The sequence below is a fragment of the Mycteria americana genome, chromosome 3, assembly GCF_035582795.1.
Source record: "Mycteria americana isolate JAX WOST 10 ecotype Jacksonville Zoo and Gardens chromosome 3, USCA_MyAme_1.0, whole genome shotgun sequence".
NCBI classification, from domain to species: Eukaryota; Metazoa; Chordata; class Aves; order Ciconiiformes; family Ciconiidae; genus Mycteria; species Mycteria americana.
The window spans coordinates 41439650-41455897 of record NC_134367.1 but is presented as its reverse complement, the minus strand read 5'-3'; positions in this window follow the sequence as shown (position 1 = coordinate 41455897).

Genomic DNA, 16248 nt, shown 5'->3' with positions numbered 1-16248 from the left:
AGATCTTTACCATCTCTACAGAATAAGCAGGAACTCAGCTTTTTAGGCTGGGACGTAGTAAAAGGCTGGATGGCACTTTGTGTATTTTCTCAACATTATTAGATAGTAGTGATGTCCCTTCCATTCCTTCCTTGTACTTCACATACTTGGCATTAGTCTTAGTCTCTTTGTACAGTCTATCTTCTGCCCAGGCTCTCTCTCATTTTTTCTGACCCTTCTTATTTTTCTGTTTTTTTTAAAAAAGGGGGATAACAGTACTAATGGCAATGGGCAATATCCACTTGGCTCATGCTGTTAGGTGGATCTGTGGAGCACTAGTGAGCTCCCAAGTGGGCAGAGCTGTTCCACCTACTCATGTTGCTCTCACCGCTGGCTGTACCACAGGCTGCCCAGAGGGAAGACTGGCAAACAAACAGCTTGGAAAGAGCTTGCAGCTGCTTCTTGTTCTCCCCAGCCTCAGGACAGCCATAAAGTGTTTCTGCAGTGGGAGTGTGTATTTGGAAGCTTTCTTCCAGGCTGCTCCTTTTCTCTCCTCGCTTGGCACCATCTCCCACACAATCGTTTTCCTCAGCCATTTACAGGAAGAACAGCCTGCCTGGACTTGTAGCCAGTATCACTCCCCTCCCCAGGGTTAGGAACGGTGGGCAGAGTCACAGTACTCCTTAAAATTACCCATATGTGAGGCTGGGGATGAGAGGTGCAGCTAGGAGCAGCAGACAGAGCTTCTTAAGTGTTACAAACACCTGGAATATGATTAGCTCTCAATTCTGCCTTCAGGCTATATGGGATGTGGACTTTCAATTTAGCCATATAATGCAAAACGGTTTCTTGCTGACTTTATTAGTCTAGCTGCTAATTAATAGACCAAATAACACCATTACCACAACGCCAACAGATTTGTACTTTAGCCTGAACTCATTCTCAGTAAGAACATGGCCAGATTAGATGCTCAGTAGTTTTGGGAGTTAATAACTGTACTTGCAAAAGGCTCAAGTAGTGTGCAGCCAAATGACATAGACAACATTTAGAGGGAGCCAGAGCAGCCTTGTCTCTTTTATTCACACCGATAACCCAGGTTGTTAACGAGGTAAGGAAGATGTTTGATACTCTTAGAAAACAGGAGTTCCATGCAGTGCTGTTTTCTGTGACAGGACTCTGTTCGTCAATAGAATTTCTTTATTCTCTGTGCATGGGCCAATAAATAATTCTGTAAGTCATATCTCACTGAAAGCTCCTGCAGCAGGAGCTCATGCCAGAAGGTCAGCACATCTGGAGAGGTCAAGGGGAAGTGGGCAACAGTTCTGAAAAACGCCTCCTCTTGTTTTGTTCCTATGCACTGATAATGGCATGCTTCTTCCACTGGGTAAGAATTGTTGCCATAGTAATGTTTCCAGCACTCCTTTGGATCAATAGCAGAACAGAGGGTTTTTCAGGTATTTATGTTGTTTGCAAGCCTGCAGTCATACCCCATATATATTTCTATTCCCTTTTATAAAATAAGTTTGTTCAAAGATCCTTCAGCACTGTATAATTATGCAAAGAAGGCAACATAAACATGGTGTACAAAGATCTCGGGTCTGAATCAGACCTTCAATGGGCAAGTGCAGTTCTGTCAAGAGAGTAGAGTTGCATGTGCTTAATCAAAGTCCTGAACTTGGCCCTTGTAGGCCTATCAACACCTCACCAAATGCAGGAACGCACCAAAGCTGCAGAACTGGTTGCATTTTTTGCTGAGGGTCCACATATAGTTCCATTCACAAATCAGTGGGATTTTTCAGTTGATTTAAAGTTCGTTCGCTGGTTCATGGACACTCTGTAGGTACCTGACATATTGCCACAGCATAGGTTCAAGCTGATTAGATGCTACTAATTCTAGGGTGGGAGTGAAATGTTGAGGGCTGAAACTACAAAAGCATGGATTTAGTCACTGCACTGCCACTTTCAGCAACCACCTTCAACATGTAGATCATCAGAATCTGCCCATCTGCTCTACACATGCCAAAAGACTGCGTACATGTTGAATAGAGGCCCCTACATTTCCCCTACATAACCTAGCAGCTAGGGTACATCTCAGCACTTGGAGTGAGCTAACTTAGGTGTTTACTGGGAACTGTCCCATTCCCAGTAAACAGTTTGCAACAGCCATGCTGTGTAGGAATTTTAAGAGTCAATATGGGCCATTGATGCTAGTTGACCTCAGTGTTGGAGAATGGCTGCAGGCATGGTTAACGTATGAAGACAGGCTGTGGTTGAAGATGAAGCATTGCCATGTCTAAATGTTTTTGTGAATTTAATGTGAAGAGCTGAGGACAAACTTTTCTCAGGTAGAAAGTGTTCTGCTTGCCGTATTGATATACAAGCAATAAAGGAGAGCACAATTTTCTAGCAATATATTTTGCATCTTTTTAGAATAAACATCTCAAACTCTGCTTAGATTTCTCCATGGGATAGTGATTCTTTTACTTCAGTAGTTTACATCTAAACCTTACCATTCACAAGCCTATTATGCATTTTTCTATGTGTAGATTCCTTTACAAAGAGTGGTATTTACCTACAGATGCTGCACAAGGCTCCTTCAGGTATTGCAGTTATTCACTTCTAATTGGAACGGGAACATGCTATCTTCTGCAATTATGTGGTACATTTTTTAAATAGTGACTAATACTTCATTGCCTGCTGAAAACATCTCCAAATCACAAATACAAGTGGCTTCTGCGGGAACAGCGGTAATCAGCACCATAGACACAACTCGGAGAGATTCATTAGAGTTCCCCCACATTTCCTAGGCTGGTGTCTGCATGCATATATCGCCACTGAGCAGAAAAAATTAGGCACTACTTCTTCTTTTCCTCTTATCTGACATTTCTCAGGAGAACTAATATTCCACATCTACTCATTCTCCCCCTTCCTTGCTGTCACCAAAGCTGGAGGAGCTTTCCTTTACCTTCTACAACTCCTTCTTCCTTGCCGGCATTGCGGCCCTCATGCCTACATCTACACATCTGGCCTTCCAGAAAGGAAGACAAGAGGAGAAAGGAGTAGGGGAGGAAGAGAAGACACATGTCTGGGTTTTGGCACGAGACGGAGTCAGGAGGCATCTAGGCTGCTGGACACTGGAAAACACTCCCGAGTCCTGTGGCTTGTATGTAATTCTTTGTCTTGGCGGCCTTGTGAAGAGAAAGATGATGGAATTCAGCTGAGATTTTTGTCCATGGGCAATAGCATGCTGTGATGATATGATTCTGTCCATGTTATTTAGGAGCTCCACAGGCCTTCCTGACACCCAGCTTTTTCAACAACAATAGCTGTTGAATATTTTATGCTAGAAATATCAGAGGATTCACATATATTCTTAGGCATTCTCATATAGTCCCATCCATTTTCCTGTTACTCTGGACAGACTTTAGTGAGAAAGGTTAGAGACACAGTAACTCCGTGTGAGGAGAGGGAGATTGACAACTGGGAGAATGACTGCTGAAATGGCCTTCTGCCTCTGTACATACCACAGGCCACATTTTGGTTTACAGCCATTTTTGGTCAGAGTGGTTTTTCAGGTTGTTCAGAAGTGGGGACTGAGTACAAGTCAAATTAGTTAAAAGCCTGCTTATGAGAAGGGCAATAGAAGTTCTCTTACCTGGGCATCAACAGTGCTGAGAAGGTGCGGTTTTATCTGTTTCCATCTTGCACTCGGCACCAGCGAAAATAAAGTCTGCACCATGAAAGAGATTCCAGGTTTTATGGGTAAATGGGTGAATTAATGGACTAGCATTTCAGGACCAAAAAATATAGCCTTAAAATACAGCAGCTACAGGCATGCATGTCACCTGGTCAACTAGGTCTTTCTCTTAAAAGTCTAGCTGATACCTTAGATCAGCTCGAGAAGCTAATTGCTGTAGTGAGGCCTTACTTTCTAGCTCAGTTGCTGTTTGTTCCCTAAGGGAATGCCCCCGAGGCTACCCCTGGCGCTTCAGCCTTTCTGTTTACCCACTCTCTCATCCAGAATTCACCCGCCTCCACATGGTGTTCCTTGGCATCCTCGCTAGCACAGAGCTTGCAGTAACTCCAGCTTTGCTCGTCTCTGCACACAAGCGACAAAAACGCCTGCGTATAAGCCAACACACGCATGCCCTGCCACTTAGCCAGAGGCAGACTGCAAGGCACTGCTAAATAGATGCCAGAGCTTCCACACTGTCCTGCTAGCTTTCCTCGTCAGGCAGCTCATCGCATTCAGGAATCATGCTGTTTTCGTCTGCTGTCCCCTGCAGTTTGGCAGAAGCATCCTCTGAAGAGACCTAGCAAGAGCTAATGCTTATTAACTCCTCCTCGGATATCCATGGGTCTGGATGCACTGAGATACCATGGTAATGAGAGCAGTAAGAGTGTCTAGACAGACAGACAGACAGTAGTCCCACAGCTAGGGGAGAAATTTTGCCAGCAGATATTTCATCAAATTAACTGTTACGTATTCCGAACAGAGGGACATGTGAATATGCAACCCATGTGTACGGTGAACCTAGTGATTGTCTGCTATGACAGCTTTTATAGGATATCACAGAGGCTCTGGCAAATATGCAATTAGCAAAATGCTTAAAAAATAAAATGACATCTAACATTTGACAAGCTGTGTTATTAAAAGGGCTTCTTCCATAGTGTAGTGTTTTCCTGGGAGTGATGGGGAGCCAAACCAATCTTCCAGATTACACTTCTTAAAAGGAGGGAATTAAATCACTTTAAAAGACTGTCTCTTACATAGCCTACACTTAAAAGTCACCACAGCCATTTCTGATAAGGATTTCAAAGTGCAAGATCCATTTCTGTCTTAGATTCCGATCAGCTGTGCACCATTCCCTTATGTGCATTTGCCTTGATAAAAATAAATCTTGATCGACTCAGGTGCGGAAATTAGGAGTTGCCTTGAATATGTTTGTTTGTTTGTTCTCAAGCATAAATTAGGTTTGAACAATAATGGTATGGCTCTCCAAAGGGCTGAGCACCTGCAGCTCACATTCCACTCAGCTGGAGCTATAAATGCCAAGCAGCTCTGAAAAGCCAGGGTTGTAACTGTTACGGTGGATGAGATTTATACAAACAGTATTGATCGACAACTAAATCTCAGTATAGGGCTGCCTTTCCCTTTCCAACTTACCGTGTTTGCTTAGAGGCCTAGATTCTGTGTAAAACATTCAGAATAATTTTGTTTAATTAAAAGTTTGCAGTGGAAGGAAAGAAAGGCAAAGATGTGCCTTGTTCTGCAGTACAATAAAAAAAAGTAAATACAATTCCAGTTAATTATCCATCACTCAGTACAGAGACTTCTACTTAATCTAATCACTGGTTAATTAGATTGTCTGTTTTATTTGATCAAATCTACTGTAACCAAATCTTCTGCATTTGCATTGTGCTTTGTTTATTTTGATGATTTTCTATTATTAAAAAGGTCACTGTCAGGTCAATTTAGGCCTCTATTTGTTGTTTAATACAACAGGATTTCACATTACATAAATATCTTTCTGCAGAACCCAATTTGAGGCTCAGACTTCTAGAGCTACGCAAGTATTGAAGGCTCTAAAGCCTAAGATTTTTAAAGGAATTAGATGCCTTACTCTGATTAAAAAGCAGTATTTGAGAATCTGGGCTACATTCAGTGAGGTATTTCCCACAATCAACAAGGTATTTCAATAAGGAGTGAGGAACCTGAATGGAAAATACGTGCAAGAAAGGGTTTAGGCTCACCGTTTCTAATTTAGAGTCCACTCCATTTCCCTGTGGTGATCCCGAGTCAGGCCAGGGCAGTGCAATGCAGCCATGCCTGCAGTTGAGCTGCTCAGCTGATGGATGGTAATGTGTTAAGCGGCAGTGATTTGGTTGCGTGTCTGAGTCTCTAGGGAGTAAGTCCTGTTCTGGCTTTCAGTGAGACTTAGAGCATTTGTAGAGATGTTTTACCTTCCTGTAAGCTAACAGGTATGCTTACCTGATGTAGCTCGCTATCCCAGCTACCAAAAGTGAAGTGGTGCGCAGGCTAAAGCTGGCCTAAGAAACAGGCTATTCCTGTATTAGAAGGATCAGGAGGGAGACACTTTTTCTTTTAACAAATGGAGAAGATTACGGGCCACAGTTGAGGGGATTACGATGCCTTGGTCCCATATTGACATTAGCCTAGTGCAGAGAGGACACCCTCAGGCTACTCAAGCTGGGGTAACTGATAAGCAACCAGACCAGAACTGGGACATTGAAGAGTTCAGAGGACCTGAAAACAAGAATAGCAACGGCTCCCTAAATTTTCCCATGTAAATGTGAATACAGTGGCGTTCACTGCTTCTCTCTAAAGTGCTGTTCAAGACCATGGTAAGTACATGAGGGAAATTTCCTTATCTTGAATTTGTGAGAGCTGGGGTTGGTGATAAGGGCAGGGATAGTATAATAAAGAGTGCTAATCTCATCATAGCAATCCTGCTGCGTATATTGCTCAGGGCCAGCTCTAGGTATAGGCAAAATAGGCAGTTGCCTATGGCAACAGACTGCTGGTGAAACCAGAGTGAGTTCAGGCTCCTGCAGCCGCCTTCGTCAGTGCGAGTGCCCTGGAGAGCCAGCCTGGTGGCTGTTGCCAGAGGAATCAGGACACTTGGGGTGGCCTTTGATGGCAGAAGCGAAGACCTACGGGCTTCCCCGCAACTGTTGTCATCCGCCCTTTGCTCCCCTGACACCTCTGCCATAGCAGAGCTGGAAAGTGTGCCTCTCCAGGACCCTCCCCTGGCTCTGCTGCTGCGCTTTTGCAACACAATTCAATTTTGCCAGCACTTCTGAGATGTCTGGAGCTGACTTGCATCATGAGAGTCCTGCGGGCTTACGGTTGCTCAGAGCAGCTTGAGGTTACCCAGGCATATCTTTTGCGGCTCCTTATCGGCAATGCCAGCACTGGCAGAAAGAAGTCAGGAAGGCGGCACGCTGCAGCAGGAGAAGCAAGGCCTTGCAGAAATGTGCAGGCGAAGATCAAACAATTTGTCATGAAATCATGCCAGAGAACTAGGGGTATTTCTGTGCCAAAATAATGCAGAGCATGGTAAGTGAAGAGGAATTGTTGCTGGGTCATTCTGGGAGCTGAGTCGAAGCCAAGACCCACCAGCTGGCAGCCTCGCATTTCTAGCCTTTCCCGTTGCATCTTTGACCCAAGCAGAGCCTGAACATCATTTGTTTTGGAAAGTCATAACTATGATTTCCAGTGCTTTTGCATTATAAAGCAATTTCTGAAAAGTCGTGATTTCTCGTTGGCAGGTACTCTGTCACTGGGAAGCATCTGAAGAAGTGCTTTTTTGAAGAATTTTATTCCAAGGCTCATGTATTGGTCTGTGTGCATTTGTGTTTACAGAGCACTGAACTGTATTTGCTTTGTTGCTTCATTACTAGAAATATTATCTGCTTGCAAAACAATACATGTTTGGGAAGGGATTTGGTGGGAGGGTGAGGTTGCTCAAAGTTTATTTTTTGCTCTTGTTGCCAATTACTGCTGATGCCTGCTGCAAGTAAGTAGGCTAGTTGAAAAAGGCAGCTCCTTTTTCCCATGTCCATAAATGATCCACCGCCATTTGGCGGTGCTGTGCGAAGGTATAGCAAGGGCATAAAGTTAACAGCCGGGCACGTACTGACCCCCACCTCTTCTCCACAGGGAGTCTTTTTCTGGGCTCAAACAAGGTGAGGTTCAGCTCTGTCTCAAAGACCTGCTGCTGGGTGTCTGGGGATGTTGCATATCCTCTGCCTCGCTTAGCAAGCTTTCCATAGCTGTGCCGTCTGGGAGTCCTAGTCCTTGTCTTGCCTGGACCACACCTGCAAATAATGTCCTGATAGTTTTATTTTTTTCTCTTAGCTGCAGCTTACTTTGAGTTACAGTGTGAACCCAGAGCCAGCAGAGATGAGCAACTCCAAAACCGGTGGGAATTTAAAGGAGGGTCAACAGCCAGTCAGTGAACGATTCGAAATTCATCCATGCCGCTCCCTGTTCCTGGTTGCTCACTCCTAAAAATTATGCGTGGAGAATTTGATTCATTTATTTGTGGCACCACTTCGGAAATCGGCAACAGAGTCGTCATACCTCCAGCTTAGTTAAGATGACATTATTTGAGAGACGTCTCTTTCCGCCGCCCCCGGCAGATGTTTTCTGCCCCGAGGTGGTGCCTGTTCATCGCAAGCAGAGTTGCTCCATGGCCTCACTCCCGAAGAAGTCTTCCAGCAAAACTCTCGCGGTGTCCCTGCAGCAGTGGCTGTGGAGACCTTTTCACAGAGCTGCCTTTTAATTGCTGTTATCTGTATTCATAGATTCATGGATCGAAGGCTGGGAGGGACCATTGGATCATCTCTTTTGACCTCCACGAGCCCTTAAATGTCATCGTTTACCCCCACATTGAACTCGTGTTTAGCTGTAGCATGTGTTCCAGCGGGGACGCAACGTTACCGAGGGACAGAGAATCGGGCACTTCTTCTGGTGGTTCACCTCCTCTGCTGTTAGAAATACACGCTGCATTGTGGCAGTGCCTGAGGGAGCCATTTCAAGGCCTGAGGCCCCATTACGCTGGCCCCACTATACATAATTTAAAAAGACAGCTATTGCCCCAGAGAACTTAGAGACTGTAAAGTATATGTGAGGCTTAATGTCAAATAGAATATTATGCAGTTGGTTTCAGGCTGCTTGGCCAAGTGAGGAAAAAATTAAACAATACAGTGGCCTAAAGTAGTTTGGGGCTGAGGGCTGAAACGCGGAAGGCAGACACGAGGTTTGCACAAATGTCACAGGCAGAAGAGGAATGATTCAGAGAGGACAGTTGCCCTTAGCATGGTAATATAATTTATAAATCAAAATAAATAAATAGAATGCGCAGAAGAAATATAAAATAATAATAAACAGAGAAAAATTCAATCAGGTCCCTGAGGATTAAAAAGAAAAAATAGCCTTGAGGAGAGCTGGACTCTCTGATCTTTTTCTGAGCTCTGGGTGCCTGCATTCTCTTTGCAAAATGATAAATAATCGAAATAAACAGCAGGCTTAAGGATTTTCAAAATGCTGAATAAAATCAGCTCCCACATATACAATATATAAATGTTTCCTGGTGTATATATTTATTAATCTGATTAGAAAGAAAGAATGGACTGAGCAAAATAATGTGATTGTGTCCCTGAATGCATGGTTGAAGGTAATTTAGGGGTTTATTTCATTCTTTTGTCCTCTGGAATATCATCTCAGTTTTCTGAGCAATCCTTTTTCCTTCTGCAGGGCCTTCAGTACTGGTTGGGATGTTTACATATTTTTCTCTTATCTCCTCTGGAATAGCTATTGGTATTTTCAAGGCAGTCTTTTTCCTTCAGACTAAGAGAACAGTTAAAACCTTAAAATGGTGTGGGCCTCAGTCTTCATTTGCGTTACATTTGTACCTCTTAGGTGAACCGAGTTTGGTGGACTATCTCCTGTGTGATTCTAGTCTGAGAGGAGAATGAAGCCTGTTATTTTCCTGACTAGCTCACCAGTACAAGCTGATAATCGCTGGGTCTTGGGAAGAGTCAAACATTACTGCTTAGGTTGAAAAGCATTCAGCCTCTTGTGTTTTCCCTGTGAAGTAGCGCATGTTTCACTGAATTTTAAGTTGACCTTGGCTTAGCTAATCAGGGACCTAGAGCTCTTGCAGTAAGGCTTGAGCCATATATAATGCACTCAGATCTTCCCAGGGGCTGAGTTAAGGTAAAGTGCTGGTAAAGACAGCAGCTATCTACCCCCACCCACTTGCACCCTTCATCACGACAAGTCATAACACAAAGATCCAAACTGAGGAAACGGTGAATTAGCTCCTGAAAAGCATCACTGGAAAGCTAAATTTGGTGAAACCAGCTGCAAATCGCTTCACATGGTAGTAACATGGGCATGTACAAAGGATTTCGGATTCTCGGGCTGTTTCTGCTTGGATTCAGCCTTCTAGACCGAGATGTGCATTGCTTGATGCAGCTCTGCTTGCTCGGATTGCTTCCTCTAAATTTCCAGTAGCTTGGCAAAGGGTCTACGTGGTCCTGTGGCAGTCCCGACCAGGCTGACGCACACCCTCGCTGCCTTTGAGGCAGGCGACAGCAGTACTCCTGAAGAAGGACCGTGCCATGAGAGCAGGCTGGTGCGGGGAAACGGGGAACGTCAATGCTAAGGGTAGTGTAGGCTGAGGCAGGAGGTTCGGTAGAAAACCTCTGGCCAACTGCTATGCAGGGGGAGAAGCTGTTCTGTAATATTTCTTGCTCAGATGTGATGGATGGTCAAATGCCTTTAAATACATCCACTTATCTTTGAAGTCAGAAACAATATTTAAGATGATCTATAAACTGGCAAACACAAAAGTCTCTGGGAGCAACTGAAGGAAGCAACTGATAGCCCTGCGTTATCCAGCGCAACGCAGTTCAGGAGACTCATTGGTGTGGAGGGTATACGTGAATGGGGCCTCTGATTAAATGCCGCCAGCTGTCTGTTAACCTAAGATCAAGATTAGCAGGTTGGCAGAGACGTCCCAGCTAGGTCTGGAAGGAGTCCATCTGGGCCTGTCCGTCCAGGCTCAGCTCTGCCCAACCCTATGCACCCTCCCCAGCCATATACAGCCTACTCAGCCCTATGCACGCTGCCCAGCCCTATGCATCCTTCCCAGGGCTGTGAGTGTGGAGGGGTGGGAAGCTTTGTAGAAAAGCAGCTTGCCTCTGGAAGCCATAGCTGGTTGCATTCATGGTCTCTTCACTCCTTCATGCTTTTTCTTAGCATGTCTCAGGCTCAGTGCCCTGTGCAGTGGATGGGGGAAGGTCTGTGCTGAGACAGCTCTTTCTGTACATGGGATGGAGGACCTGGAGCAAGGGGCTGAGGGACGGGAATATGGTCTCTGGAGGGATGTCCTGCCAGACTGCCTGTGCATGCCAAGGAGCTCCAGGGAGAATTCAGCTGACAGGAAACTGATTTCCTCCCTAGGTTTACCACTGCATCAGAAGACAAGACGGTGCTTAGGAAGCAAGGCCAAGATCATTCTGGTTGCTTTACATGACATACAAGTGACCCGAGCAAGACACTCGGAGCCCCCTTCCTCCCTCCAGATGCCTTTACCCTGGTGTAACTCTAAAGACCTTGGTGGAGCTACAGCTTTATCAACAAGAAGAGGCAATCTGGACCCCGTGAGCAATGTAATGTGGGAGCATTAAAGAGGCAGAATTATTGGTGCCAAAGAGGAAGACGGGTCAGCAGTGGCCTCTGGCAGTAATGAGAGAGTAAGAGGCTCTGATAGGAGTTCCTCTCAGCCCTTCCTCATCAGAAGGGCAGGAGCTGTATTGTGGAGCCTTCGAATACACAGAGGAATTAGAGTGAAATTGCAGGCTCTTGGCAACCTGCCACGTTTTAAGAGGAGCTCTTGGGCAAAAAAGTAGGAAAAGCCCTCCTTTTTTTCCCTATAAAATTGAAATAAAGCAAGTAATGGTATATGTCAGTCCCTCCAGAAGTCTTCACATTTCCCTTCACTCTCAGAATTCAACTTAATAGGCTCCAAACATAGACTGCTTTAACAGCCAGTATTCTGACATCTCTTGGTGTTATCTAGAAAATGTCAGCAGCTCAAATGCAGAATAGAAATGTGGCTTCAGTTTTCTTTCAAGCAATTTATTTTTTTTGTCCTTTGACATCCAGTAGCTGCAGGGGTGATGCCTCAATTGCAGAAGAATCTGCAATTAAATGAAATGTGATAAAAAGAGACATCCAAATTCCAAACAGGTTTCAGATTAAGTTTTTGAATATGTAAATTTAGAAACATAAATTTAAATTTAAACTACAGGGGGGAGAAAATGAAAAGCACTTTGGCTGCTTAAAAAATTTAATACAAGATGTTTTCCTCTTTTTAAGGGCTCGCAAGTACAAAGTTCCAGGCAGATGGAAACATTATGAATCTTATATAGGCACATCTTGGTCAATTTAATTTAAAATAAAATAAAAATTATTGAGGTGCAGAATTTCTACACATAAGATGCAAGAACAAGCTTTGTGACTAGGTAGATGCGGACAAATACAATGCCTCAGCGTATTACTACATCTTCTGCCCTCTTGCTTTTCAAACTTCTCTGCCGTTTTGCTCTTGAAGCCCTGTTCACTTTGGGGGTTTTGTGACATAGTTCTTTACTGATTCTCAGCTTTCCTTCACTTTGTTGTGGTCCCCTTGTACTTCTGGTGGTTCACAAGAGTCCAACAAGGATCTGACCTTCTGGCCCATCTCCTACAGTCTCAAGTCTTGCACCCCTTTATCTGCTTTGGGCTGAGAAATTTCAGGTGTGCTTTGCAAATCCAGACCTCTGATGAAAACCACACCTTTAATTTTCTTTCTGACTTTATTTATCTCATAGCTGTAATCTTAAACTCAGGATGGCTAAACTGATGCTTGTTTTTCCTCTACGTGAAACTCTGCCTTCTTTCCATCTTTCTCCAGTATCACAGATGTGTTACTTTTGACCCAGTTCTCCCACATCACATTTAGATTTTGGCCTTTTTGTCCTTATAATACTTGTCCAGAAGCTCAATTTCTTTTGCCATCAACACTTCCTTTCTCATTGCCTTTCATTTCAGCAATTTTAGCTCCCTGAAGTTAATTTAAATTATTAACTGTTCAGGTCATCTTTCAGACTTATCTCTGGCCACAACACACTGCTCTTCAAGTGCATCCCATGGTTTAGTCAAAATTTCTCACTTGTGCATTTAGGGCCTTTCATTTCTTAGCTTCACCAGTTCTATTTAGATGAATAAATTCTGACACTAACCATGCCATTTCTTGCAGAATAGTTCCAGCCTATTCTGCCCATCAGTCTACCTTTCTGTCTAAAAGATGCATCTTCTTCCCATGATGCATTTTAGATTTGGGGAAAATCTCCACATTCACAGCAGTACTAATATTCACCTCTGTATAAGATCTTAAAAAAACCCAAAACGCTGTTGTCCTTAGTTGGCTCAATGATAATTTTTCTTTCCTATGCTTTCCACTCCAGCTTACTTTTACATTCGTGCCATTTCTCTTCATTACCTCTTTGCCACAAGTCAATAACAGTAATATCAGCAACAAAACCTGCCACCAAAGAAACCTCCAAATCCTGCACCAGCTACAGTGTCATCAAACAGCAGGTTGTCCTCTAAATCATATCACAGATGCCTCTGCATCTGTGTTTCTACCATACAGCCCCAAATCATATGACTGCCTCTGCATCTGTGTTTCTACCATACAGCCCCAGATCTGAAAGAAACTGCCATCGCAGAGCGGTATCACCGGCTGCTACCATAATATAGATTCATTAGTGACAAATATCAGTATTCTGCTTAAACCTGACTCTAAAGAAAGAGAGAATGTGTTTGAATTTTAATTTCAATTAGACCCATTAGAGAAAAAGAAACCTGAAAATCCAGAAAAATTCGTTTCAGTTTTGTACATCCACAACATCTGAGTGTTAGGCATAATGTTAAAAAGCTTCACTACCAAGAAATATGCAAGGCTTCCCTAAAAATCCTTCCAGTGAATGCTTAAGTCTGGGGTTTTTTTCTGATCCTAACGAGGTTTAAGGTCATTCAGTCTTTCTCTCCCTGTCAAAATATTGTGTGGATTACCAAAATGTAATTGGCACTTAAATACCATGCTACTGTTGCCTTGAGTCAAACAGATATGCAAAAGGGGCAGCAGGAATGTGTGATAAAGCACATTTTAGAATGGAAACTAATGCTTTCTTTAGCACTAGTCTAACTCAGAGGGCATCTTGGATTCAAATTAATGGACTGTCGGCAGCTGCTTATAAAATTAGGTTCCAAAGGATAGTGCAAATCTAAAACTTTAATTCCTTGCAAGCAGCTGCAAGGAATCTCTTACAACTCCAGTGCTACATGGAAGTGGAATAAGGTCTGATTTTTGCTCTGTAAATGTTCACCTGTTCTACCAGTTTTGTCACTATTTTGTATTTTGGATTAAAAGACTTTGAAAGCTGAAACTAATCGCTGAAGAATAATAACCTGGCATTCTTACATATCCATCAGAGATGTGGATTGGCTCAGTAATATAAAAAATTGGCTGGAGGACAGAGGCTTAGCTACTAGCATCCTAACTGGAGAGATCCAGAATAGGTTTTATTATTTGTCTTCCTTTTCAGAATGATTGTCTTTGTGCGTGTGTGCGTGTGCGTAGAAGGCTTGGCAATGATACAATCTTGGAAGGCTTTTAATCAGCTCAAGGAGCTTAACTTAATATGAGAAAATGTATCAAAGCAAATGTTAAAGAAGTTGGCCTGTCAGTCAGCGAGCAGCTGAAGAGCTGAAGGACAGCATGCAACGCCCGTTAGGCAGCCAGCGCCGGGACTAACAAATGCCAAGGTAGCGGCTGCAGAAAGCCCACGGGCTAATAACTCGCGAAAGGTAACGAACAGCTGGGGATCTCTCTCTGTTATGTGTCCTGCCCACCATGCTTATGCGCTCAGAGAGCGACTAAGCTCGCGAGCCAGGATCCAACAACTAAACTGCGTTCACACATGACTAAAGGGAACCTTAGCGGTAAGGATGCGACATGTGTAGCTTAAATTTATGACGGTTCATCTGCTATGTGAGTGGTATCTTGAATGGAGTCCAACAGCTCTTCCGTCAGCTGCATCCATATGCTATGCATGTGTTCCCTGCTAAGCACATCTTTTAAATTTAGTCTTTGTGGGTGCATGTTCTACACTTTCTCCATGTTTGTGGCTCTTTCGTGTGCATTCTTTAGAAAAATACTCCTGTTCATTTCAAAGGCTGTCACAAGCTCTTCAGATGCTCTCCAGCCATTTAGCCGTGACCTCGGCAAGACGCCCCAGCGCTCTCCCTCCCCGTTTCTCTTCGGGCCACTCTTCGGGCTGCGCTGCGAGTCCTGAGCTCCCCGGGGAACCCATAGTGCTTCCCTGCTCCTTTGTTCGGAGGTGGTGAACATCCTGCTGGTGCTTGCAATGATGTTTGCCCCCGTTTAAAATTCATAGACTCTTAGGCAGAATGATCTGAATATGGTGACAAGCCTCCCCACACAGCATCTTTTCTGGTGGATTTTAAGCCTCATCCGTTGATTTTTTAATCAATGTTTACCACGAACAAGAAATCCACATTTTTGCCATGTGGGGTAAGGGGTGAGTGTTTGTATCTCTGAAGGCAATAGTTACCCTCCATGGTTCTCTCCCAAGTCTCCAAAGTGAAAGAACCTTTCCTAGAAGAAACTGTGAGCCAAGCAGAAATAGGTGTCAAACTACCCAGTAGCACAACGGCACACACACAATAGATTATAAAAGCCTTTTCTCTGGCAGGCATTTGTTCCCAAGTCTTCTTCTGGAACAGAACATACTGCCCTACACATCAGCAAAGAACTGAAGACTCAAGGAAAATAAGAAAATTAGAAGGGAGAGAAAATATGAAGTACTCGTCTCACAACTAGCAAATGTGGAGGAGTACTGCTCTGATATTAAAGACTAGTGCCGTTCTTCAGGCTTGAGAGTTCAGATTTATGAAAGAAATGCATAGCAGTTCGGGGGGGGGGGAGCCAAAACAGTCAAAACATAACGAATCTGGACACAAAATTATATGTTCACATCAAATTGTTATGAGGAAAAAACAGAACGGTGAAGTGCTAAAAAGTATCGTCTGCATGTTCAGGAATTAAATTGTAAGCTAACATTTGAAAATTGAATAGTGGTAAAGCTTAAAAAGCAGAGGGATTAAGGAATCTGCTGTAGCTCACATGGTAATCTGTGCCAGAAAAAAGTACAGAATTTGGATGTCTTCTGGTTTTAATGACACACACTGTTTCCTCTTCCCACAGATAACCCTACTGATATGGTCGTCTTGCAAGGAGAGGGTGAATTAAAAAATAGCATCTATTCAAATATTTAGCACATGCCCACAGTGGAATTCATGTTACCTAACTTCAGCAGTCTGAAAGTTGGAAATGGGATTCGTCTGCCCAAATTTAGATTCCTACAGTGCACACGTCAACAGCTGAGCTAGTCATACTGACTCCTTTATAGGCAATGAAGAGAAACAGGCACTTCTGATGCGTAAGCACATCTCATCCTAAAAAATATGTCTAAAAGAGATCCAGCGAATCACATGTAGAAATGGCTTTTTCTCCATCAACTATAAAGAGAGTCCAGACTGTTATCGTTATGATACAGGCTTTTAAAGTTCGGCGAGATGAATCTCTCTCTGGGTGCCTAATCTAA